The following is a 25,063-nucleotide window of genomic DNA, read 5'->3' as shown; positions in this document are numbered from 1 at the left end:
GAAGCACTCTCTTGAGCACCCACTTCTCAAGAAACCAACAGCCAAGCATCCTTGCCCAGCTAACTATCACCCGATCTCTATCACTCCTTTCCTGGGCAAACACCTGGAAAAGCTGGCCATCTCCCAGCTAAATCTTCACACTGATTCTGTTGGTTGTCTCCATGACCATCAGTCTGGCTTCAGAGCTGCCAGAAGCAAAAAAACTGCTCTCCTGAACATCCGTGAAGACCTGCTCTCCATCCTTGATTTGAATATCGCATCTGTCCTCATCCTACTTGATCTTTCTTCTGCCCCTGAAACGGTCAACCATGTCATCCTGCTCAATCGCCTCAATGATAATCTGGGTATCACTGATCAGGCCGTGGCTTAGTTGATGACCTTCCTCTCCAATCGACCCTCCCAGGTCTAACTTGGTTCCTTTCTTTCCTCGATCTCACTTTCTACCAGTGGTGTCCCCCAGGGGTCTAACCTCTCTCCCTAGCTCTTCAACCAATACCTGGCACCAGTCGCCCACTGCAATGCTGCTCTCTGCTCAAACTTTCAATGCTATGCGGATGACACCCAACTTGTTTTCAGGCTCCCCTCTGGCACCTCTTCTCCCTTTCTCATCTCAGACTGTCTGTAATTCAGGAGTGGTTCACCACCAGCGACCTCTGCCTTAATGTCAGTAAGAAAGAGATCCTCCTCATCGGCACACCCGCACCTTCCTTGCCGGTCACTCTCTGGCCGGCCGGCCTCCCTTGGCCCTCTCCCTGCTCCCACTGGCGAGGCTAAGAACCTCAGGGTCATTTTGACTCCACGCTTTCCTTTTCTCCTCACATCTGTGACGTCTCAAAAAAGTCCAACTACCATATGCACCTCCTCAGAGGTATTCTTCCTTTCCTCTCCTTCTCCCAGAAGCTCACTGTCTCCAGAGCACTGGTTCTCTCTAGGCTGGACTATTGCAACAGCCTCTTTCTAAATCAGCCTGCAACCATTCTCCTTCCTCTGCAGCTCATCCGGAACAGGACTGCAAGACTTGTCCTTGGCCTCAAGCGCTGGGATCGTATCTTTCTAGCCCTGAAATCTCTTCATTGGCTACCAACGGCTGCAAGGATTACATTTTTTGCATTGGCCACAAGGCTTTCTGGGGACTGGGTCCACAATACCTTCAACTCTCCCTCCGTAAACACATTCCTACTCAAGCTTTTTGCTCCGCCACCTCCAACTCTCTCAGGGTCATTCACTTCTCCAAGCAAGGAGTTGGGGGTAGATCCCTTTCCTCAGCTGGGGCCTCCCTCTGGAACAACCTCCCTCCTGCCTCTCTGAAACTTGAGGAGAACCATCTTCGGTTCCTGAAGCACCTCAAGACCTTCCTCTTTGCTTATGCCTTCACTCTTCCTCTACTCTGCCAATCTGTCTGCTTTGGCACGGTGCACCTGGTTACGCTCTCATTTCGGGCCCAGATCTCTGCCCTCCCAACCACATACCCGCACTGCCTCCTGGATACCCCTGCACTTGGGTCTGTATCTGCAACCATACAGTTCCCTTCCAGCACTTACCAGACACCTGTTGTCTGCACCTTATTCTCGCACTTACTACCTGCTGGCGCACAAACTGTTGTTCCATCACGTGTTCAGCACTTTCCACTCCTCCCCCTCACACTTTCACCCTTCCTTGCACTTACACATTCTCAATGTCAGTGAGCCTAGTAGGATCGTTGTTTTGTCCTCCCTTGTTTCCCCTCCCTTGCCTAGTCTTTCTCTGAAGCAGGGCGCGATACAAAAAATCATAATTTCCGGGGTCAGGATTGGCTAGCTTGCTCCCTTCACCTCCCCCCACCACAAACCCTGCCTGCTGATAGGACCAGGAGTTGAGAGATGAACAAGTTACTCTCTTACCTGGTAAAATTCTTTCGATGGGATGGTCCGACGAATTTAGAAAACAGAAATTTAGCATGCCCAATCAAATTGCGGAGTAAAGGACCGCCTTGCCAAAGGCCAGATCCTGCCCCCGGATGGAATCGAGGGAATAGTGACGTACAAAATTATGTACCGAAGCCCAGGTGGCTGCATCACAGATGTTACGAATAGGAACACCCCTCTGCAGGGCAGTAGAGGCAGCCATACCCCTGGTAGAATGTGCACGTAAGCTGACCGGTGGGTCCTTGCCCGCCAAGCGGTAACTCAGATAGCCAAAATAATCCAGCGAGACAAAGTCTGTTTCGTCACAGCCTGTCCCAAACGCTTTCCAGCGTAACCAATAAAGAGCTGATCGTCCACTCTGACCCGGGACATGCGTGAAATATAAAAGCTTAACGCTCTCCTAGGATCAAGCCTATGGAGCCTCTCCTCTTCCTTACCAGGAGGTCGAGGAGGATAAAATGCCGGAAGAACAACCTTCTGGCTACATGAAATTCCGACACCACCTTCGGAAGAAAAGAAGGACGGACTCTAAGGACAACCCTGTCCTTATGAAACACAGTGAAGGGTGGCTTAACTGAAAGTGCCTGTAACTCACTCTGCGAGCGGAAGTGACCGCAACTAAAAATACAGTTTTAAGAGTTAACAGTCTCAAAGGGCATGAATGCAAAGGCTCAAACGGAGCACCCATCAGAAACTTGAGAACAAGGTTCAAAACCCAACCGGGGGGGGGGGGGGGGGGTGTGCTGTTGAGCAGCCAGCAAGATGGGTGCTGTTGAGCAGCCAGCAAGATGGGTGCTGTTGAGCAGCCAGCAAGATGGCTGCTTAGCTCTAACGCTCCGTGGCCCGTCAGCTGAAAATCCGTCTGAATCTGCGGGGTGCACTGCCGCTTGGGGCACCGAGCTTCCCCCTTCTTCGCCTTCCCGCCTTGGACTTCACTGTTGCGTGCTGCTGGGTGGCGCTGCCCCTTGCGCCCCCGCTCTCCCCGTGGGGGGGTGCGCCTGGGCTCGCGGCCTGTCGGCGCGGCTTCACTCGCCGGCCCGCTCCTGCTCGTGGCGGGCGGATTCAATCCTTAATATTGCGGGGGCTGCTGGAGCGGCCCCCCGCAACGACAACACCCCGACATTCCTGCCTGGCGGTTCCGCCGCCGACGTCCCTGGTCCCGTGGGACAGCTGGAGCTGGGCGGCGGTGCCGGAGCCTCCCTGTGGTCGGACTCCCGCTACTAATTGGAGCCCCGCTCGGATTACCATCTACTAATTGAAGGCCCGCTCCCACCCGGATCGCCATTCACATTTCAGCCTGCAATACTCAAGAGGTGAGGAGGTTGGGGGTTCATATTGCTGCGCACTACGCCCAGTTTGGACTGCCTTATCCACGGGCTGCGCTTGTCCCATTCCTCGAGGAACGGTGACCCCCACACATACCAGGGTCCCCCGAGACCCTTCGTCTTGCACTGGTGCGACTCTGGGCGCTCCATCATTCTCCTCTCCCCAGACTGTGCAACTATTCTCTGCGCCCTGAGTTCACTAGGCGCCCCTGACTGTGCTGCCCTCCATTACTGGGTCCTTCTGCCAGAGGCCCTCCTGGCTCAGGGGCGGGCGCCGCCTGACACTATTCCTCCCAGGTTATACTGCCGCTTAGACATCTCGCCTGCCCCTCAGAGTGGGCCCAGCGCCCTGGAACACACCTGCTGGGAGTACTCCTCGCTCCTGCCCCCTAGGCTGTTGCTGGCCCACTGCTGATTGAGTGCCGGAGTCCCTCCATAAACCCCCAGGGCCCCATTGCTGACTTACTGCAATATATACCCTGCTGTTCGCAAGTGTGCCCCCAAATATGTCCGGCAAGGCGCGTGGGGCCAACAAGGCTGGAGCAATGGACAAGTTTGCCAAATCACTTGCTAAACAGGACCTGGGTGGGGCTGCCCTCCCTCAGGACGACCCGGATGCATCCTCATGTTCTCTTCAGCCGGACCATACGACACTTATGGAGTCTATGGCCAAAAACTTTGCGTCATTTCATGAAAAATTAGATGACATAAACGCCAATGTAGCTTCACTATGCACCAAATTGGATCAGCATGGCACTAGGCTGGTTGAGGCCGAGACCAGGATTGGGGCCACTGAAGATGAGGTACATGTGCTCCAGAACACGGTCTCTGACTTGGTGCAAGATATGAAGCAGGTCATGGCGAAGTGTGACGACTTAAGAGTCCAGATCCCGCAGGAATAATATCCACATTGTGGGGGTTCCGGAGGCAGCCCTCAAAGGCAAAATGGAACTTGCAGTCGAGACCCTTCTGAGAGACCTCCTGGGCGATCCTCAACTCTCCCCGTTTTTCACTATTGAGCGCGCCCATCGTTCACTGGCCCCACGCCCCAAGCCGGGCAACTTCCCTAGACCAATTATTGCCAAGGTTCTCAGCGTCAGGGATAGAGACCACATTCTACGCCTGGCCCGCGAAAAAGGGGAACTGAAACTTGAGTCCCAGACTATCCGTATCTTTTTCCCGACTTCTCGGTCAACGTTCAAATGGAGCGCAGACAATTCAATGGTGTGAAAAAATTGCTTAGAGAGAGGAAAGTGGAATACGCCATGATGTTCCCTGCAAGGCTGAAGCTCACCCACCGTAATAAACTGTACTTTTTCACAGTCCCTGAGGAGGCAGTGAAATTTATTGAGTCCCATATTCCTGTCCCAGGGCCGGAGGGCAACCCTGTGGATGAGGGTTGAGCCGGCCTGCCATGCGCCCATTACTTGAATCATTTGTGGTACCATTACCACGCCTGTCATCTGCATTTTCCTTGTAATCTCATGTATCCTTTCCTTTGTGTATTCATTCATTGTCGTAACTTGTTGCGAAGTTTCATGAAACGCAATATGGGTCACAGATGTAGGTTCTACGGTATATTGCACCTAAACTGGGATCCTCTATTCCTATACCCTCTACTTACCGTACTCTACTATGGTGTCTCCTCTAAAACTTAACTTAGTTACAGCTGCACGTTATTTGGTGTACTCTTCCGTTCAATCATCTTCATCGGGCTCACGGCAGCAGCTACCCCCGCTGCAGTTGCAACGCCGAGTTTGGCTTGTTTTGTTCACTGGGCGCTCCCCTGTTGGGTGTGGGGGCCGGTCCTGCCCCGTTGGGTTTGGCACGAAAGCCATGAGACTTTGGGTGGGTTTTTGGGCACTGCTGTGTTGGGAAGGCAGTGAGGGAGGGGGGGGGGGGGGGGGGGGGGGAGGTGCAGTTGGGGGATGTTTTAACAAAAATGGTGAGGCAGTGGTAGCTTTTGGTACCATATATCTGGCCACTGTATTGGTGGCCGGCACTAGTTCGACAAACTATGACACACATTACTCGGATCCCCCCTAAAGTGCTACTGAATGGCCATTAGGCTAATGTCTTGGAATATCAGAGGGCTCAGCAACTTCACGAAGGCACGCAGGGTCACGGCCTATGTCCAGAGGCACAGGGTCAAAATACTTCTCTTACAAGAAACCGACGCCCTTGCACATCTCTCGTCCTCTCTTGCCCCGCATTGGGGCCCCAACAAATACTACACAGTGTTCTCCTCACAGTCCAGAGGTGTCCTCACCTTGATTCACAAGTCCTTGGAGTTCTCCCTTCGCACCAGCCATATAGATGTCCGGGGTAGATGTGTGATCCTCCACTGTTTCCTTGCTAATACAGAATGCCTCCTGGTCAACACACATGCCCCATGCTTCGATGCACTCTATTTTTTTGACCACATCCTTGACATCCTCCTAGGTTATGTTGGGGTTCCCATTATGGGGGGGGGGGGACATGAATCTCATCCTAGACTCCGACCTGGACAGATCCGGTGTTGCACCCAGAACACTGTCCAGAGCCGCTCGTCACCTCCATGCACACATGCTCACTGCCGGTCTGGTAGATGCCTGGAGAGTACTCCACCCAATGTCGAAAGAGTTTACATTTTACTCCTCTGTCCACGACAGCCATTCCAGGATTGATCTTTTCCTTCTCTACGCGGAGCTCATGGGCAAAACACTTACCACACAGATTCTGCCGCGCACATTATCCGATCACTCCCCGATCACATTGGACATTGCCTTGCACCCGGCCCTCCCCCAGCACTCTAACTGGCGGTTTAAGTCAGATGCACTGCATGACATTGTCTTCAAGGCTGACATCCTCGCAGATATCACCTTGTTTTTTGATAATAACAAACGCCACAACACAACAGATGGGGTGAGATGGGAGGCCTTTAAGGTTTTCATCAGGGGCATGTGTATCTCTAGAGAGGCTGGGGTCCTGAAAGACATTAGAAACTCTCTGCGCCGTTCTGAGTCCAGACTTAAGGAGCTAGAGCGCGAGTATGCAACCACCCCCTCTCCACCCAAGCTTGCACAGATAAGAACGGAACTGGACGCGTTCGAGTCCTTTGCCCTCAGTGAGATAAGATACCTTGCCCGACCCATTGCGGCCCGAAAGCATGGTGAAGGAGAGAGGCCGGGCCATACCCTTGCCCGCCTCGCCCGGGCCGAGGGAGGTAGAGCTCGGATTCATAGTATCATCGACAATGACGGAGTGCGACATTGGTCTGACCGGCCCATTCTTGAGACCTTCGCAGATTTTTATGCAACCCTTTATGCCCAGCAACCAGAGCACAACCCGCAGGATCTGGACGACCTCCTAGACCGCATCCCAATGTCACTTATATCTCTAGCCACCAAAGAACAATTAGATGCACCCTTGATGAGATCACTGCTGTTATTTCGGCCCTCCCTAAAGGTAAAGCCCCCGGTCCAGACGGCCTAACCACCGAGCTCTATCAGGAACATGTTGCCCTCCTTGCTCCACGCCTTCACGAGGCTTGGGAGGAGTCGCTGCGTCTTACTACCCTCCCCCGGTCCCTGCGCGAGGCTGTCATCACCGTGCTCCCCAAGCCGGGTAAGCCTCTTGATGAATGTGGCTCCTATAGACCTCTGTCCCTCATCAACACTGATACCAAAATCTTTGCCAAAATCATAGCAAATAGGTTCCTCCCCATCATGAAATATCTGATTCACCCAGACCAGAGTGGTTTTGTCCCTGCCCGTTCCACTGCCTTAAACATTCAGTGACTGTTTAACGTCATCTCTAGAATTGACCCCCAAGCCAACGCTGTGGCCGTGACGCTGGATGCCCAAAAAGCGTTTGACATGGTCTTGTGGTAGTATCTGTGGGTGGTGCTGGAGAAGATGGGGATCGGCCCATACATGATGTCCTGCATTAAACTACTATATACTAACACCGTGGCCAGAGTCCTGGTTAACTCTCACCTGTCGGCTCTCTTCTCCCTCCACAGAGGGACGCGGCAGGGGTGCCCGTTTTCTCCCCTGTTATTTGCAGTGGCCATCGAGGCCATGGCGGATAGTGTACGAAACAATCACGTGCGCAAAGGGATCCATCTGCGGGATACCCCCGAAATTATATCACTTTACGCCAATGACGTGCTTCTATACATTAGAGACCCCTCAGTCCACCTCGACCCCATGCGTGAAATTATCAAAATTGGCACATTCTCGGGCTTCAGCATAAATTACACTAAATCAGAAATCTTTCCCCTTACGCCCGCAACTTCCCAACCTGCATGCGAATTTCCTCTCAAATGGGCACCTGAGGGCATCAAATACCTAGGGGTCCAGGTGTGCCTCTCAAAATCCTCCTTATTGTTTGATAACTATGGGGCTCCCGCACAATATGCTGATGCCAGGATGGAAAGATGGCGAAACCTCCCCCTCTCACTATCAGGGAGACTGTCCCTAATAAAAATGATCATAGTTCCTAAACTCCTATACATATTCGCTAACGTCCCACTTTGGCCCGGGAAACAATACTTTGCGGACCTGCACGCGGGGTGCGCCCGCTTTCTGTGGCATTCTGGTGCCGTGCGTAGAAAGTGGCAACTTATGACCCTACCTTATGAGAGGGGTGGCTTCAGTGCGCCTGATCTCACCCAGTATTGGATAGCCGGTCAGGCTCAGCATGCTACATACTGGTACCATCACCAGGACCCCCCCCGCCCCCGGCATGTTAAGCTTGAAATCCTGGCGACCAGTGAGGTGAATGTTATGTCCTTGATCCTTTTTCACTCTTATCGCTCGGAGGCCCCTGCTGACCCAGTGGCCTCCACTATAAGGGCGTGGCGGCAGATTATGATGCCTGGTTCTGGCTCCCCCCGTATTACAAATGGCTTCCCCTCCGATCGTTCCCTGACCTCACCCCCACACAAGATAAGCTCCTTATGCGTCACTGGTCGGACCTGGGATACAGATCATTCTCCGACCTGTTCCCCGACGGGAAATTCATCACCCCAGATACGTGGAAGCCAGGGCACTCCAAGTCCCCACTGGAGCTGCTGCAATACTTCCGACTTAGGGCGGCAGTCCAAAACATGTGGCTTCTCCCCCCCCTTCCCCCCCTTTCCTCCCCCCTCACCCCCCCCTTTCCTCCCCCCCTTCCCCCCCCTCACCCCCCCCCTTTCCTCCCCCCTTCCTCCCCCCCTTCCTCCCCCCCTCCCTTCCCCCCCTCCCCTCCCCCCCTCCCTCCCCCCCCCCCCCCTCCCCCGAGTCCCCCGAGATCTGCTACATTGCCAATTCCACTGGTGGTAAGGGCATTGGGCCTCATTACAACTCAGGCGTTAAGGGTTAACGCCACCGTTAACCCTTAACGCCTGATTCTGATTTTAACGCCTGCTTTTAGCAGGCGTTAAAATCCATGGCGCTAACCCGCCATGGTGCTAATTACGCCGCCGTAATTTACGGCGGAGTAATTAGCGCCTTCCCCACTCCCATTATGCCCTATGGGGCAAAAATGGGAATGGGGAAGGGAAAATGGGAAATGGGGATTTACCGCCCCACTCACCTTGGAATGGGGCGGTAAATCCGCCATCCACCATGGTGTAAACAGAGTTTACACCATGGTGGTAAAGTTGGTGCACTTAGCACCAAGGTTGTAATGAGGCCCATTGTGTCCTCCCTGTATAAAATGTTGATGTCGCGAGCTGTAGAACCCCCCCACACTGTTCGGGATGCCTGGAGCCGGGATTAGACATCACGGATGATATGTGGACTAAAATGTGCATGCATACACACAGGGTTTCTCTTAATTCCAGAGTTAGATGTGTTCAATACAAGCTACTCAATCGACTACTACACTCCCTACGCGATTGGGAAATTTGCCCGGGATCAATCCCACCCCTGTCAAAGATGTAGGTCTAACGATGCGGACCACGCTCACATGTTCTGGTCTTGTGGGGCATTGGCCCTGTTCTGGGATGCGGTGCTTGAGACCCTCTCCGAAATAGTGGGGTTCTGTGTTGACCCTGACCCCCCGTCTCTTCTGTTTGGGCTCTGGGAGGGGGCTGAGGCGAAACGGGAGGCTAAGTTTCTGAATGTGGCGGCGATTGTGGCCAAGAAATGCATCCTGCAATGTTGGAAGCGCAGATCCCCACCTTGCCTAGAAATGTGGCTGAGAGCTCTTACCTGTACACAATCTTGTGACGACTACATTAACATGTTGCCTAGTAATGCGTAACCTAAAAACATATGGACAGAGTTTTGTAGCTACTTGAACCGCAAGGTGGACCTGGAGCTTCTGTCATCTCCCCCATCTCCAGATCAGGGGACGGATCGTACTACACGATAAATGCCTCTATTGCAATCAACCTGTTAGGATCATATGCGACCATCTGTAGAATCTGTGCTTTATCATGCACGCTTCAAATATGAAATGTGTGTTGTTGTTGTTGTAACCTGTAATGTGCCAGCTACTACTTCTTGCCAATAAAGAAAAAATAAAAAAAAAAAAAACAACCGGGCACCTGGAAAGGCGACGGAGGGAACACATTAGTGAGCCCTTTCAGAAACTGAGAAATTAAAGGAATTTTAAAATAGTAACACTTCAGACGAGAGCTTAAATATGGACAGCGCTGCCAGGTAACCTTTAATGGTAACCACTTGAAGGCCTCTATGGGCCAAAGAAAGCAAAAAAGACAGAACCATGGGAATTTCACATGCAAAAGGATCCACATTCTTAACCCTGCACCAGTCGCAACGGTACAGGGACTTTGTTGTGGGCCTTCTGGCCGAAAGCAACACCTCCATCACGCCTTCAGGAAGGTCCCAATCCTTATACCTCAACCTTTCAGAAACCAAGCGTGAAGGTTGAGGGACCCGACCTCTGGATGGAGAACCTGACCCCCCCCTCCCGTGAGAGCAGATCGTCTCGGTAGGGAAGACGACGTGGAGGGCAGATGGACAAGTCGAGAAGGTCTGGGTACCACGTCCTCCGGGCCCACGCTGGAGCAATGAGGATCATCCGGGAACCGAACCTCCGTAACCTCCGCAGTACTTGAGGGATGACAGGGACTGGAGGAAACACGTACAGCAGTGGGAATGACCACTCCACCACAAACAAGTCTCCTAAGGCTCTGTTTGGAGGAAATTCCTGCAAGCAGAACCTCTCGCACTTCCGGTTGACACTGGAGGCGAAGAGATCCCCTTGAGGGGTCCGCGAAAGGGCGAAGATCTGCAGGAGAATCTCCTGAGCCAACTCCCACTCGTGAGAGATCGCGCTCTACCTGCTCAGAGCGTCCGCCGTCTCGTTTTCGTCTCCTGCCAGATGAACTGCTGAGATCGAAACTTCCTGCTGGATTGCCCAGAACCAGAGCTGCATCGCCTCCCTGCACAGAGGAAGTGACCCTGCCCCCCCCCCTTTTGTTGAGGTAGTGCATGCCCACCGTGCTGTTCCGTCAGGATCAGGACATTCTTTCCTCGCACAGTCGGCAGAAAAGCCTTCAGGGCTAGCCTGACAGCCCTCAGCTCCAACAGATTGATATGGAGTCTGGTCTCCGACGGAGACCAACGACCGCTGTCAACTCGTTGGCATGAGCTCCCCATCCCGTGAGGGTGCGTCCGTCACGATCGTCACATCCGGCCAGGGCAGCCAAAATGGAGCCCCCCCTCATCAGATTGCCTTCGTCGGCCCACCACAGAAGGTCCTGGGCGACCGAAGACGGCACCTGAACAGGGTCCGACATCCTGCCGGAGGACTGAGACCACTGGAGCTTGAGTGCCCATTGCAAAGATCTCATCCGCAACCCTGGCCTCTGGCACCAGAAGAATGCAGGATGGATGAGTCCGAGCAGTCTCAAGAACTCGAACGCTGGGAGAGTCTGGGCAAGTTGAAACTTGTGCACCATCTGCTGAATGTGATGGGCCCTCACCTGGGGAGGAAAACACTACCCCAGGGACGTGTCGAGCACTGCTCCGATGTACTAGAGCCTCTGAGTTGGTGTCAAATGGGACTTCTTTTAAGTTGAGGGAGAAGCCCAGCTTGTGGAGTGAGTGGCAGGTGACTGACAGATGATCCAGGACTTGCTCGGGAGAGCGCGCCCTAATCAACCAATCGTCCAGGTAGGGGTAGACCTGAATCCCCACTTTCCTGAGGTGCGCTGCCACCACTACCATGAGCTTGGTGAAGACCCTCGGGGCGGAGGTCAATCCGAACGGCAGGACCCAAAACTGAAGGTGCGAGTCGCCAACCGCGAACCTCAGGTACTTCTTGTGCTTTGGATGGATCGGCACATGAAAATAAGCGTCCTTGAGGTCAAGAGACACCAACCAGTCCTGAAGTTGAAGGACCTAGAGGACTTGAGAGAGAGTAACCATCTTGAACTTGTCCTTTCTGAGGAGTGTGTTCAAACCGTGCAAGTCCATGATGGGCCTCAATCCCCCCGTCTTTCTTGGAAATAACAAAATAAGGGGAATACCATCCCTTGTTCCTCTCTGCTACAGGCACCAGTTCTATGGCGCCTTTCTCCAGCAGGGATTGAATTTCCTGCGCAAGGAGCGGATCCGGACTCTTCAAAGAGAGATTCCCCGGTGGATTGTCTTGAGGCCTCTGCTGGAAAGGAAGACAGTAGCCGTGGGTTATAATCTCCAGAACCCACACATCTGAAGTAATGGTGCGCCACTCTGCAAGATGCTGCGCCAGCCTTCCCCCAACCGGCGAACCATGGGACATGGCCTCATGACTGAGCTGAAGCAGCTGCGGCGTTGCCTGATGGCAAAGAGGCAACAGCCCGAGCGGCCTTGGCACCTCGAGTACCTCGTTTTCCACCTCCGGCACTCCTACGGTGGCCCCTTTGACTGGCAGCTCCTCTCGCTTTACCAAAAGGATGAGTAATAACGAAAGGAACCTCCCCTCCATTGCTGTCCCCTAGGACGAAAAGGCGGAGGTTGTCGAACTGCAGCACCCAAGGACTTCGCTGCTGTCTTTGAGGTCTGCAACCTCTCAAGGCTCTCGTCAGCCTTGCTGCTAACATGATGTTCCCCGTCAAAGGGCATGTTGAGGAGCCGGGCCTGCACATCAGGAGCAAACCCCGACTTCCGCAATCGCGCAAACCTGCTGTTAGGCAGAAACCTGTGCAGTTCCCTTAGGGACCACTGCTAAAGTTTAAGACTACAGGCGTTGGCAGTAAACCCAATTGGTAGCAGTCTGTACCACCCAGATTTACCTGGTAGCTGTGGCTGAGCAGTCAGACTTCTCTCAAGAAGAGTTAGACAGTATATAGAGCATACACATTAGGTACTAAAATACAGTAGCACAAGCAAACACTGACCAGAGCTTTGGTATAAAAGTATATAATTATTTATTTAAAAACACACTTGTAAAAATACAATGGCACTAATATGTCAAGCAAGTTCAAACACAGTCACTAGAAATATATACACCTCCCTGATTAATTATTAGACAAGTCTTAGGAAAAGAACACCACTCATTATCAATACAGAGGTGAGCGCTTAACCAAGATGGCACTCCAATAATTATTTAAAAATGGAGAGAAAAGGCAGGAATAGTAGAGCACACAATACCAACACTTTTAAAAGAACCACAGCAAGTCAAGAAAGGCAGAGTCTACTGTAGAGCAAAAAGTTCATAGGCCAGGCCCACTCTTGGAGAGAGCAAGGCGGAATGTGCCCAATATCACACAGTTGAAGTACGCTTGTCTCTGCAGATAGTTCAAAAAGGAGTTGGATCAGTTCAGAAAAGTAAGTTAACAGGTCCCAGGTCACCCCAGGATAGGGAGTCAAGGATTTACGGGACACCTTGAACAGTCTGTTGCAAGGGAGACCAGGCGGGACACAGTACCTGAAATGGTGAGAAAGCTCCAGCGGGGGCAGATCCTGGCAGCGGTGCAAGTCGGTACTTCGTCCAGGGGAAGAGAAGATCTCGACGTGGAGGAAAGCTGGAGGTCGTTGCACTGCCAGGGAAGATGGCACAGGCGATTCGACCACGAGACGATCCAGGAATGCGAAAGGAGGACGAACTGGTTAACCCCACCAGTTCAAAGGAAGAAGACTCTCCAGGAAGAAGATCCTCGGTCGTTGGGAAGTGGTGAGTCGGTTCAGCAGGGCTCCACCGGTGGCGTCGTCGTTGCAGGTCGGCGCACCTTCTCCCTCTTCGGATTCTTTAGGTCCTGTGGCGACTTCTGAAGTTCCAGTCCCCAAAGCCCTGCTTTTATGCAGAAAACCCCCATTCACTAGTCCTAGCTGTAACTCAAACAGGCTAAGTGGTGAGCCGGGCGGCTCACCACTGGGCCAATCACACAAGAGTGCAACTTGAGTTGCTGAGGCAACTCAGTCCAGGGTGCCCATTACCCCCCCTCCCACACATCCTGTAGACCCAGACAGAGTGGCACCACTTTTGGAGGCTTCTGTGCAGAAGCCCGCCAAAAGTGGAACAAAGGGCTCGACTTGGGTTGGAGTTACAGAGGCGAACACAAACGCCATTTTAAAAACCGAGTCCTGGCAAAAAGACCCAACCGGGGGATAAATATAAAATAAATAACCCGGCGGTATCTTTAACATTGCACCAAAAAAAGTGGTGCGTTTAAAATGAATGGGAAAATCCCATAGGAAATATTCCGGTGGAATATTTTGCGTGGTAACCACTGCCACCAGCCAGAAACTCGACGAGGGGGGACTGCACAGTGCCCCCTCGAAAAACAGACCCAGGGGCAATCTAATTACCCCTACCAGTACTTTCACAATATGATGGTTTGTACTGGTTCTGTTCAAAATTTCAGACTAGTAAAGTCAATGGTGACTTTACATGCTCTGGGAGACCGTAGTCAGTCCCAGGGTATGGAGTCTATGTTTGGGGGTCATTATGACACCCCTTTGTTACTGCACTGAGGGTGCAGTGTAACACATACCAAAAACACATGAAGCCCTATGGAGTAAAAGACCCCATAGCCCATAAAACACATTACAAAGTCAAAGGACATTCGCAAATAATGCCTAAGAGTGGGAGAAAGAGTGTCTCATTCTTAGCAGGAGAAAAAAATAAACCCCAAAAATCCAGCAAAGCTGCTGGGGGACTCACTAGGTTTGGGAAATTAGCCTTAACAGAGAATTCTCCCTAACACCTGCGTATCACGGTGCTCGCCGCCATGGACCGGCTGACGCAATCTGCCATGTCCAAACCCGACTGAACGGCCTCACACATGGCATCCTTGCCATCCTGAACCATGGCAAGGAAACCATCCCGTTCGTCCCCTTCGGGAATATGTTCAGCCGCCAAGGAAAAACTGTTCCACAGAGTGTGTGTGAAAGGTGACAAGGCACATATGGAGTTGGCCGCCTGAAGCGCCATACCCCCTGCAGAAAACACTTTCTTCGCCCAGTCATCAAAACGCTTGTCGTCCCCATCAGGAGGGATGGTAGAGTACGACGCCTGCTTTGCTGGTGCCGTAGCCGCCTGTACCACCAAACTCTCCAGAGTAGGGTGCTTGGACAAGTAGCAGGGGTCACTACTGGCTGGGCAGTATTTTCGCGGCAAAGACTTGCCCACTGCCGCGAGACTCTCCGGAGCAGTCCAAGCCGCTGACACACTCCTCTGTAGAGCCATATGAAACGGCAGTACCGGGTCAGTTGGTGGACCAATGTCGAGGATATCCGTAAGGTCACCCTGAACAAACTCCCCCGGGGGAGCAGACCATCCTAAGTACTCGGTGACCCTTGACATAAGGCGCCGGTACGAAGAATCGGCATGAGTGCCAGGCTCAGGCCTACAAAACGCCACCTCCGGAGAGGTGTCCAGCCCACTAGCATCATGCAGGGACTGCCTCAAGTCCTCAAGCTGGCTATGGCCCGAGAGAATCTCGTCTGGCACCGTGTCAGGCACCATGCCATCATCAGAGCCCTCATCCACCTCTGAAATGAACTCCAGATGGCGAAAAGAAGGCACAGAACTTAAACCAAAGCCATGCTTGACCTTTGCCAGAGCCTTTCTAGGTGGTTCCCCCGAGCCACGGGGTAACCACGTCGACACAGCCTCAAAAGGCGTTGAGTGAATCGGCGTCGACCACGAGCACCACGTCGACAGCATCAAGGGCGCCGACAGTCCTCGAGGCCGGGGCCCCGAGCGTGTCCCTCGACGGCCGGGACACTGATGGCGTCGACTACTTCTTCGAAGGCAAGCCCTAGAAAGAGTCCGATGACCTCGGCGCCACCGGTGTCGAAGTCTTCCGTGAAGACACCACAGGTTCACACGGTCCCAAGCGCGTCGAGGACCGGGACCTGGAATGCCGAGAACGATTCCCCTTGTCAGAGCGGGACCTTTCCCGCGAATCGTGGCCGCCACCCGAGCACGAAGGCGTGCGAGCGGTGTCTCTCGGCTGATCACGACCGACCCCACTCAGAGGCGCGGACGGACCAGTGCCCTGCGATTCGATAATCGCCAACTTTTTCTTCCTCCGGTGTCGCATGCTTGGTGGGGTAAGCGACCCACCGACGGGCAGAGTCCTCGGATGAGGACGGGGAAGGCAACCGATGACGGCACTTCCGGGAGTGCCTCAAAGAGGCAGAGGAGTGGCGAGACCGACTCCGGGACCAAGACCCACTGGACTTCCGACGATGACGCGGAGTGTCGCCCCTTGAGTCATCCGTCGAAAGACCTGCAGACCTCGACTTCCGGGGCTTGGACACCTTACCTACCGATAACTTCTTGCGCTCCCGCAAGGCTTTCGACGTGAGCGACTGGCAGTCGACAATCATCCGTGTCATGGGCCTTCCCGAGGCACCAGAGGCAGGCGTCGTGCGAGTCCGTAACCAACATCTTGGACCCACAATCCCCGCACTTCTTAAAGCCCGGACGTGGTGTGGAAGACGAGGTAGACATCTTCATGAAGAAATACTTCACAAACACCAAACGGGTTCAAAGAACCGAGAAACAACAGAAACTCAAGAGTCGAGGCGCGCCGAGATTCCCGAAGCGAACACATTCGCGGAAAAAACGGAACTGAGGCTACGGGCGTTGTGCGTCCTACCTATAACATCCAGTGATGTCGGCCGTCGGAGGAGGTCCTCGAGGGCGGCGTATCGACGTCATCAACGGAGGACGCAGACACCAAAGATTTTCCGAAGCAGCACAGCTGTGGTCATTACTGTCATGGTAACGTTCTTTCGACTGGATGTTCCTCCAACGTATTCCTCATCTTAGATTTATTCCATCCAGCTTTAACTGCTTCGGAAATTTTTTCACGCCACAGGGCGCCAATGTTGTCGAGTCGAAGTCCCTCGAAGGCCTCCGTCAAGGGTGACGTAATGGCGTGTACAAGTAGCACGCCCGGCACCCGTTGGCCTCAGTTATGTTTTTCCCCTCTTGCTCTGCTGTATAGATAGTGTAGGTAGCCAGGTGTCAGCCTTGCCAGAGTTGAAGTGGTAATAACACTGGAAAATCTACAGAGGGGTAGGATGGGAGGGCATGAGGAATATGTTGGAGGAACATCCAGTCGAAAGAACGTTACCAGTTGGGAAGTAACTTGTTCTTCGAATGGATTGTGTCCTCTGTGATGCTGGAAATGCATCGGAGGGACAGGGCCTCCGTATCCTTGTCGTTTACTGCTTTTTATCGTGTGTTCTGTCGTGTTTTCCGTGCAGGAGTTCATGTGGGACTCCTGGCGGTGCAGCTCTCTCTCGTTTGGTTTGGTGAACGGACCCGTGGGATACCCTTATGGCACCCATGGGTGGGGGGTACAACCCTGTGCCCCTAGTGTATGTTTTTGGGCACCTGCGGGTGGCCCCCAGAGAAGGGTATGGGCTGGTGGCAGCTCCATGCTGAATTTGACAGGTGCGCGGAGTATCCTCCATTTTGGGATACCCCAGCCCTGCCATTGGGATCAGTTGATTCCTGATGGAAAACAAAATGGCCCCTGTGGCCTCTTGCTTTCTATTACCTATTAACTTGTTTTCCCAAAGTCCTGGGAAGCCCTGACTCTGTCTCTTCCCCCTGACTGGCTGTTGGGTGGAAGTGCCATATATGGTGCTGTTGTGAAGGCCCGGCCAGACTAGCTGGAGCCTTCCCAGTGATATATGTTGTGGGTACCTCCTGTGGGCGGGACCCGGGTGAATAGTGTGTGTGACGAATATGCATTCTGTGTTGTAGATGTCTAGTATCTTGTGGTTGACACAATGACAGACAGCCCTGCCCGAAACCGGTATTAATGCAGTTGGGAGTGTTGAATGGCTCGGTCCCAATACACATAACTTGTTGCGAGTGTCTGGAGAGAAGTGAATGGCCTGAATACCTCGTGTGCTTGATTGGCTGCCTGCCTGCCTGCATGAATGCCCTTAGTCGTGATTGGATGCTTGAGTGTGACCCAGCGAAATGAATGGGAGATCAACAGTATATCTGGGGACCTCTCACTGCTAGGAATCGTGTTCAGAAGCTGAAGTCCACTACGACGAGTAACTGAAGCTTGACCTTGAAGCCCTGCTGGACGAGAAGAATTGCTGTTGCTCTCCTTCACAATCTGAAAGCTGCTGTGTCTCCAAGGACTGACCCAGAGAGCACCTGGTAAGGCGCCCTCTTCCCGAGCTACGAGGGACCATCATGCAGCAGCTGATCTTTGCCAAAGCTCCCTGGTAGACAGACCTTCGACAGGCTGCCGACCCGAGACGGGGACTGCCGCAGACTTTCAAAGAGAAGCACCCGGACTGTTGTCCGCCACTGTTGACCGCTGTCACAGACCGGAGCCGCCGTGCTCCAGTTTGCCTAAGAACTTCAATTGATCATCGGACGCTCTCGTCTGCATCGTCGCCCGCTTTATCCCGCTGGAGAAGGCCCGACCGTTGACGCGCTGAGGAGCATCCGCCGGTGGGTTTCCCGCCACCTAAAAGACCACAGACTCCGACGACTCGAGGCCCTTGCTGGGCCACAGTTCTTCATCCTCTCTTTGAGGTCCAGAACTATCGTCACCGAGGTGCCCCGCACGCCTCTTCCTTGCAGGACGCCAACGCTCCATCGTCGACGAGCACCGCTAGGACCGAAGCTGCCACTTCACCGCCATAATTCAACCTGTTCGCTGTCGGACGTTCGACGACCCTTGACTCCTGCTTTAAAGGGAGGGCACTCAAGAAGGGCCGTCGATTTCCCTACCCCGAACGCAGAGTTCCTCGACGCCTCTCGATCTGTGGCTCCTGCTTTAAAGGGAATCACTCAAGAAGGATCAGTCGACGCATCTTCGAAGAACTCTACTCCACCAGGTACATTGGGGGGGTAAAACCTTAGTAGGAGGAAATAAGACTATTGAACAATATATGTACTGGGCTTGTGCTATATATCTTTATTTACAGGTTGCCCAGGTGGGGGGGGGATCTCCACACAGAACTGTGCCTAGTGGTAGGGGTCAGCATTCTGCCTATTGTTTCAACCATCTTGCGTTCCTTCCTATCTCTATTGCTGGTTTCCTCGTTATTGATCTGTGTGACATTTTAACCGTACAGTTGATGCACTTTAATGAGATTTGATAACATTGGTGGTACCACTTTAGAATTGTGTATATTTATCATTATTGACTTCCGAGTACAAAGTGCGTTATTGTGATCGTGTACATACCTTTGAATATTAATTATATAAAGACTGTTTTCAGTAATACAGTGTGTGGACATTCCTTTGTGGGGGTTCGGGGACTTCACTGTACTTAAGAACCAGCCCGCATCACCTCCTGAGAAGCCAGGCCTTGATTGCTCGTCCATTGCTACCTTATAGAGAATCTTGGCTGGGGTCTTCTGTGCCTCTCCTCTACCATATAGAGAGCAGAAGTACAGACACCCCTACCAGTCCTCCAACGTATTCCTCATCTTAGATAGACTCCCAAAGCAGTGTAGAAAGCTCTCTGGAGGAGGGAGTAGATTTTTAATATTATATAGCTGAATATAACACTGCTTTACCAAAAGCAAGCTCTTTAGAGTTGGAAGCATCCAGACTATAGAATTCAGAAAAAGTGTGCAGCCATGACCAAGTTGCTGCTTCACAAATAGATTTTATGGGAACGCCTCTTTGAAGGGCTGTCGAAGAGGCTATGCCTCCGATAGAATGGGCCTTCAAGCCTTCTGGTGGATCTTTGCCCGCCAATCTGTAGCATTCTGAAATGCAAAGCACAATCCAAAGTGATAGGGTTTGTTTTGACACCGATTGACCCAATTTCCTTCCGGTGTAGACAATGAAAAGTTGATTATGCACTCTAAGCTTGGAAAGCCTAGAAATGTAGAAGCTTAGAGCTCTTCTCGGGTCCAGCCTGTGCAATCTTTCCTCCTCCTTACTGGGATGAGGTGGAGGATAGAACACGGGCAGCAGAATTTTCTGATTTAAATGGAAATCAGACAACTTTAGTTAAGAGTGAGGGTTTAACCTTCAATACAACTCTGTCCCTGTTGAACACAGTATAGGGTGGCCCAGAAGACAGTGCCTGCAATTCGCTCACTCCTCGTGCAGATGTTAAAGCAGCCAAGAAAACAGTTTTCAACGTTAGTAATCTTAACGGACAAGTGAGCAAAGGTTCAAAAAGGGCACACATTAAAAACTTTAGAACCAGATTAAGGTCCCAAACTGGGATTTGGAAAGAAGAAGGGGTGAAACACATTGGTGAGTCCCTTTAAGAATTGTATTATCAAAGGAATTTTAAAGTAGGAACATTCTTCCGAAGAGCGATTGAAAATGGAAAGCGCTGCAAGATAACCTTTAATAGTACCAACATTGAGGCCTCTATGTGCCAGGGATAAGAGGAAAGACAACACTTCTGGGATAGAACACAGAAAAGGATCAACATTCTTTTCCCTGCACCAGTTGCAAACCTATTCCAGCGGCAACGGTACAGAGATTTTGTTGCTGGCCTTCTTGCCGAAAGCAACACCTCCACGACGTCATCTGGAAGGTCCCAATCCTTGTATCTCAGCCTTTCAGATACCAAACATGAAGGTTGAGAGTCCTGACCTCTGGATGGAGAACCTGGCCCTCCATTTTTGAGAGAAGGTCCTCTCTCTGAGGAAAACGTAACGGAGTGCAGATGGACATGTCTAGAAGGTCCGGGTACCACGTTCTCCTGGCCCAATCCGGGGCAATCAGGATCATGTGGTTTCCGAACCCTCTCAATCTCCTGATGACTTGAGGAATGACGGGAATCGGAGGGAACCCGTATAGCAGTGGTAAGTTCCACTCCATCACAAACGCATCCCCTAGGTCTCCTCTTGGGGTAAATTCCCTTGAGCAATACTTTTCGCATTTCCGGTTGATTCCAGTTGCAAACAAGTCTACTTGAGGGGTTCCCCAAAGGGTGAAGCTCTCCAGAAGGACTTCTTGAGCTAGTTCCCACTCGTGGGACACCATACTCTGCCTGCTCAGAGCATTCGCCGTCATATTCTCCTCCAGATTCCTTCTTGAACTGCCAAATACCAGAGCCGCATTGCCTCTCTGCACAGAGGTAGTGACCCTACACCACCTCTCGTTTAGGTAATGCATGGCCACTGTGTTGTCCGTCATTATCAGGAAATGTTTTCCCCTGACAGATGGCAGAAAAGCCTTCAGCGCTAATCTGATTTCTCTCAGCTCTAAAAGTTTGATGTGTAGTTTGGACTCCAATGGAGACCAACGACCGCTGATTGTCAGATCGTTGGCATGAGCTCCCTACCCCATGAGGTAGAGAGCTCATGCCAACATGATTACATGTTGGCATGAGCTCCCTACCTCACGCCTGTCCGTCACTACTGTAATCTCCGGCCATGACTGACAAAAATTCTCTTTTAGGATGTTCTCTGTGCAAGTCCACCACAGAAGATCCTGCCAAACCTTGTTCGGAATCTGAAGGAGATCCGCCATTTGACCTGAGAACTGGGACCATTGAGTCTTTAGAGCCCACTGAAGGAATCTCATCCTCAGGCGTGCTTCTGGCACTAGGAAAATGCAGGATGCCATGAGGCCAAGCAACCTCAAGAAGTCGTAGGCCTGGAGATTTGGGGCATTCTGGAATTTGGAAACCATCTGAAGAACGTCTTGAGAACTCGACTTGGGAGGCGAGCACTTTCCCAAGGAAGCGTCTAATACAGCCCCTATCTACTGGAGCCGTTGGGAAGCTGTCATTTTTGACTTCTTGAAATTGAGGCAGAAGCCCAGTCTGTGGAGGAAGTGGCATGTGACTTTCAGATGATCCAGGGTTGTTTGGCAGAACGTGCCCTGATCAACCAATCAGCCAGGTAGGTGTAGATGTGTATCCCCCCCCTCTCCTGAGGTGCGCTGCCACCACCACCAATAACTTGGTGAAAGCCCTCAGGGCGGAGGTCAACCCGAATGGCAGGACTCTAAACTTACAGTGCAAGTCGCCAACTACGAACCTCAGGTATTTTCTGTGCTTGAGATGGATTGGCACATGAAAATAAGCATCCTGGAGGTCCAATGACACCAACCAATCCTGAAGTTGAAGGGCCTGAAGGATCTGAGAAAGAGTGACCATCTTGAACTTGTCCTTCCTGAGGAGATTGTTCAAGCCTATTAAGTCCAAGGTGGGTATCGGTCCTCCGTCCTTTTTGGGAATCAAAAAATATGGGGAGTACCATCCCTTGTTCCTCTCCACTACAGGTACTGGTTCTATAGCACCTTTCTCCAGCAGGGTTTTTTTTAAAAAACGTTATTTAATTTCAACAGATAAGTACACATAACAACACCATTAGCATAGACTTACAAGAGCCCAGTCCACCTCCTTCCCAACCAAACTTTCATTGTTACACCCAGGTTCCCACCAGCTCCACTGATCGGCTCGCTTCTTGCACAGTAAGAAAAGGCACAAAATAAAACCACTTCCAACTACTCTAGCAGACTAACACTGCACATGTCTCGATATATATCCATGGCACAGGGAAGAATAAAGATGTGTCCTCCTATACATGATCTGGGGTAGATGCAGGGGTTTGAGAAGCCGAGGCGTTGTCCATCAGGCATTGTCTGAATGGGGGCCAGTAATCAAACGGGCGGCTGGTAGGAGGAAGAGTGGAGGCGTATCTAGTCTCCCTCTGTTCAGACCGACTCATGGTTTCCTGCCGCCTCCGGAATCTGGAGAGGGGGAATGGGGGGGGGGGGGTTGGATCACCCCCAAGTTCAGGCTATCAAGTATCTGGCCAACCACAAAAGCCATGCCCAACAATCTTTTTCAGTGCGGCTATGTCCTTCAATCAGGGCTAAGAGCCAGAGCCTCAGGGAGTATTCTCCAGGCAAGGACAGCATACTTATCATTGCATCTTCTACCTCTTTCCAAAAAGGTAGAATGCGGGGACAGCTCCAAGCAACATGGTAGAAATTAGCAGCTTGCATCCCACACCTCCTACAATTCGAGGAACTATCAGGAAAGAATCTACTTAGGGTTGCCGGGGAGTAGATTCGATGTAGGAATTTATAGTGGATCAACCTATTTTGGGAGTTTAGTGATATGTAGCGGGACTGGGTGCAGATGGATTTCCACTGGACATCAGTCAACAACTCCCTGAGGTCTGTTTCCCATGCCCCTCTACACCTCTGGTTCTGAACGCTCTGTCCGTTTCTTATCAGTTTATAAATTGTAGATACCAGCTTCCGGAGGGATAAAGGCTGTGTGATGTAGGACTGGGCCGGATGAGGTGTAGGGGAACGTGGGAACTCTGGAAACTTATTTTTCAGAATACCCCTGATCCTGTAGTAGTACAGTAGGGTCAAGGCATTGTGTTCACCATTTATCCTAAGTCCCTCCCAAGTCACGAAAAGGGTGCCCCAAACCCTATCGCCAAGGGATTGCACTCCCAGAGCCCGAAAGTGATCTTTGAAGGATCTTTCATGTGTCAACAGGGTCCCGACAATGTTGTAAATTGGAAATGTCAGTAGATAGTATGGGGAGGAGCCCAATAGGCGCCCCATCTCACCCCAAGCTCTGCAGGTTATAGCCAGTGGTTGAATCTCACCCGGGGGGTGCTCTCGCGGGTACCCCATAATAGGCCCATCAAATCATTCGGAGCACTTATTGCTCTAGCCAGGTGGGAATGAGGCAATTCTGGACTTGGGGCGGTCCACCCCGCAATGTATTGTGTCTGGGCAGCTAGATAGTAGAGATACATGTCCGGGTACTCAAGACCGCCTTGTTCATAGGGCCTCGTAAGAGTGATGTATGCTATTCTTGGCCGTTTCCCAGCCCAGACCAGCCTCGTCATCATCTTCCGGACTCGGGACCAGTAGTGTGCAGGGGGCCACAAGGGCACGTTGCTAAAGTGGTACAGCAGTTTAGGAAGAATTCCCATCTTCGCTAGTGCGATGCGGGCTGCTTGGGATAAGGGAAGCAATATCCATATCTCTACCTTCTGTTCCAGAATCTCTAATACTTGTATCTTCTGGGGGCACCAGCGGAACCTGTCGCCCACATCTGTCTGCTGTACACTGGGGGTTAAGAGGAGAACCTCAGAATTAGTCCAACTGGTTCTGTGGCCCGACAATTCTCCAAATCTGACCATCTCTTCTGTTATAGGAGTGAGATACTGCTGTATGTTAAACACCCGCTGCAGAATATCATCTGCATGTAAGGACACAATGGCAAGGAGTGCACCTAAGCGAACGCCTCTGTGCGCGTGTAGGTCTTGGATATGGCAAGCGAGGGGCTCCATGGCAAGAGCAAACAAGAGCAGAGAGAAAGGACAGCCCTGACGTGTGCCGCGGGAGGGATAAATATGTTTGGATGTCACGCCAGTGGTGTATATAGCTGTTCTAGGGGCAGTATACAGTATTTTAACCCATCTTATATATACTAGCCCGAACCCGGATCGTCTGTGGACTGCAAAGAGAAAAGGCCACTCAACTGAATCGAAGGCCTTCTCCGCATCAAGAGCGGCCACTGCTATTGGTACAGCTGGGTTTACATTATGCATGAGAGTGAACACGCATCACAGATTATGTTGGGTAGAGAGGCCGGGGATGAACCCGGCTTGGTCCGGGAGGACAAGAGCCGGCATGTGGGAAGGATACGTGCAGCAAGAATTTTGGCTAGTATCTTATTGTCAGTGTTGATGAGGGACAGTGGCCTATAAGAGGATAATTGCTGGTGGTCTTTCCCGGGATTAACGAGCACAGGCACGAGGGCCGATCTAGTAGTCTCCGGGAGAGAACCACAGGAAAAGGCATGTTCATGCATCGTCAGGAGGTGAGGTATTATCAGTTCCTCATATGCCTTATAAAATTCGGCTGTTATCCCGTCCGGCCCGGGTGCTTTCCCATTATGGAATGATTTTATAGCTTTCCTGATTTCCTCTTCAGGGATAGGGTTATTTAGAGCTCCTCCCTGGTCCGGGTCCAACCAGCCCAGGGCAACCTCATCCAGGTATCGTGTTAACTCATCGTGCCTGGGGCCTGGACGCAACGTATATAGTCTACTATAGTATGCTCGGAATTCGTCGTTGATCCCCTGCAGGTCCCTTCCCAGGGTCCCGTCTGGGCGCTCAATCTCAGCTATGCCCGTAGGCTGCCGCTCCTTCTTGATGGCCCATGCTAGGGTTCTAGTTGGGTGGTCCCCATACCGTATCGCCACGATTGGATCCCGTATGTATCGTTCCTCGGATATGGCCAATTGATAAGAGTTCTGCCCTACAAGATTCCAGTACGTGCCGGATTTCATCGCTATCCGCTGATCCCTGCCTATTTTCTCCATCCCTGATCTTGCCTTCTAGTATGCGCATGGACCTACGGGTGGTTTTAAGCACCCCTTCCTCTATAGAGATACAACAGCCCCTAAGATAAGCCTTGAACGCCTCCCAAATTGTGCCCTGGTCTGGGACTGATCCAACA

General features: G+C 52.0%; 1 protein-coding gene across 4 annotated transcripts in view; it reads right to left on the bottom strand.

Annotated features, from left to right (window-relative positions):
* Positions 1 to 25,063, bottom strand: part of SIRT1 (sirtuin 1) — a 2,084,986-nt gene that overhangs the window by 1,071,718 nt on the left and 988,205 nt on the right. The window lies entirely within an intron of this gene.

This window comes from Ambystoma mexicanum, chromosome 8, assembly GCF_040938575.1.
Source record: "Ambystoma mexicanum isolate Mex_15411 chromosome 8, UKY_AmexF1_1, whole genome shotgun sequence".
Taxonomy (NCBI): domain Eukaryota; kingdom Metazoa; phylum Chordata; class Amphibia; order Caudata; family Ambystomatidae; genus Ambystoma; species Ambystoma mexicanum.
This window is presented reverse-complemented; position numbering and strand designations above follow the sequence as displayed.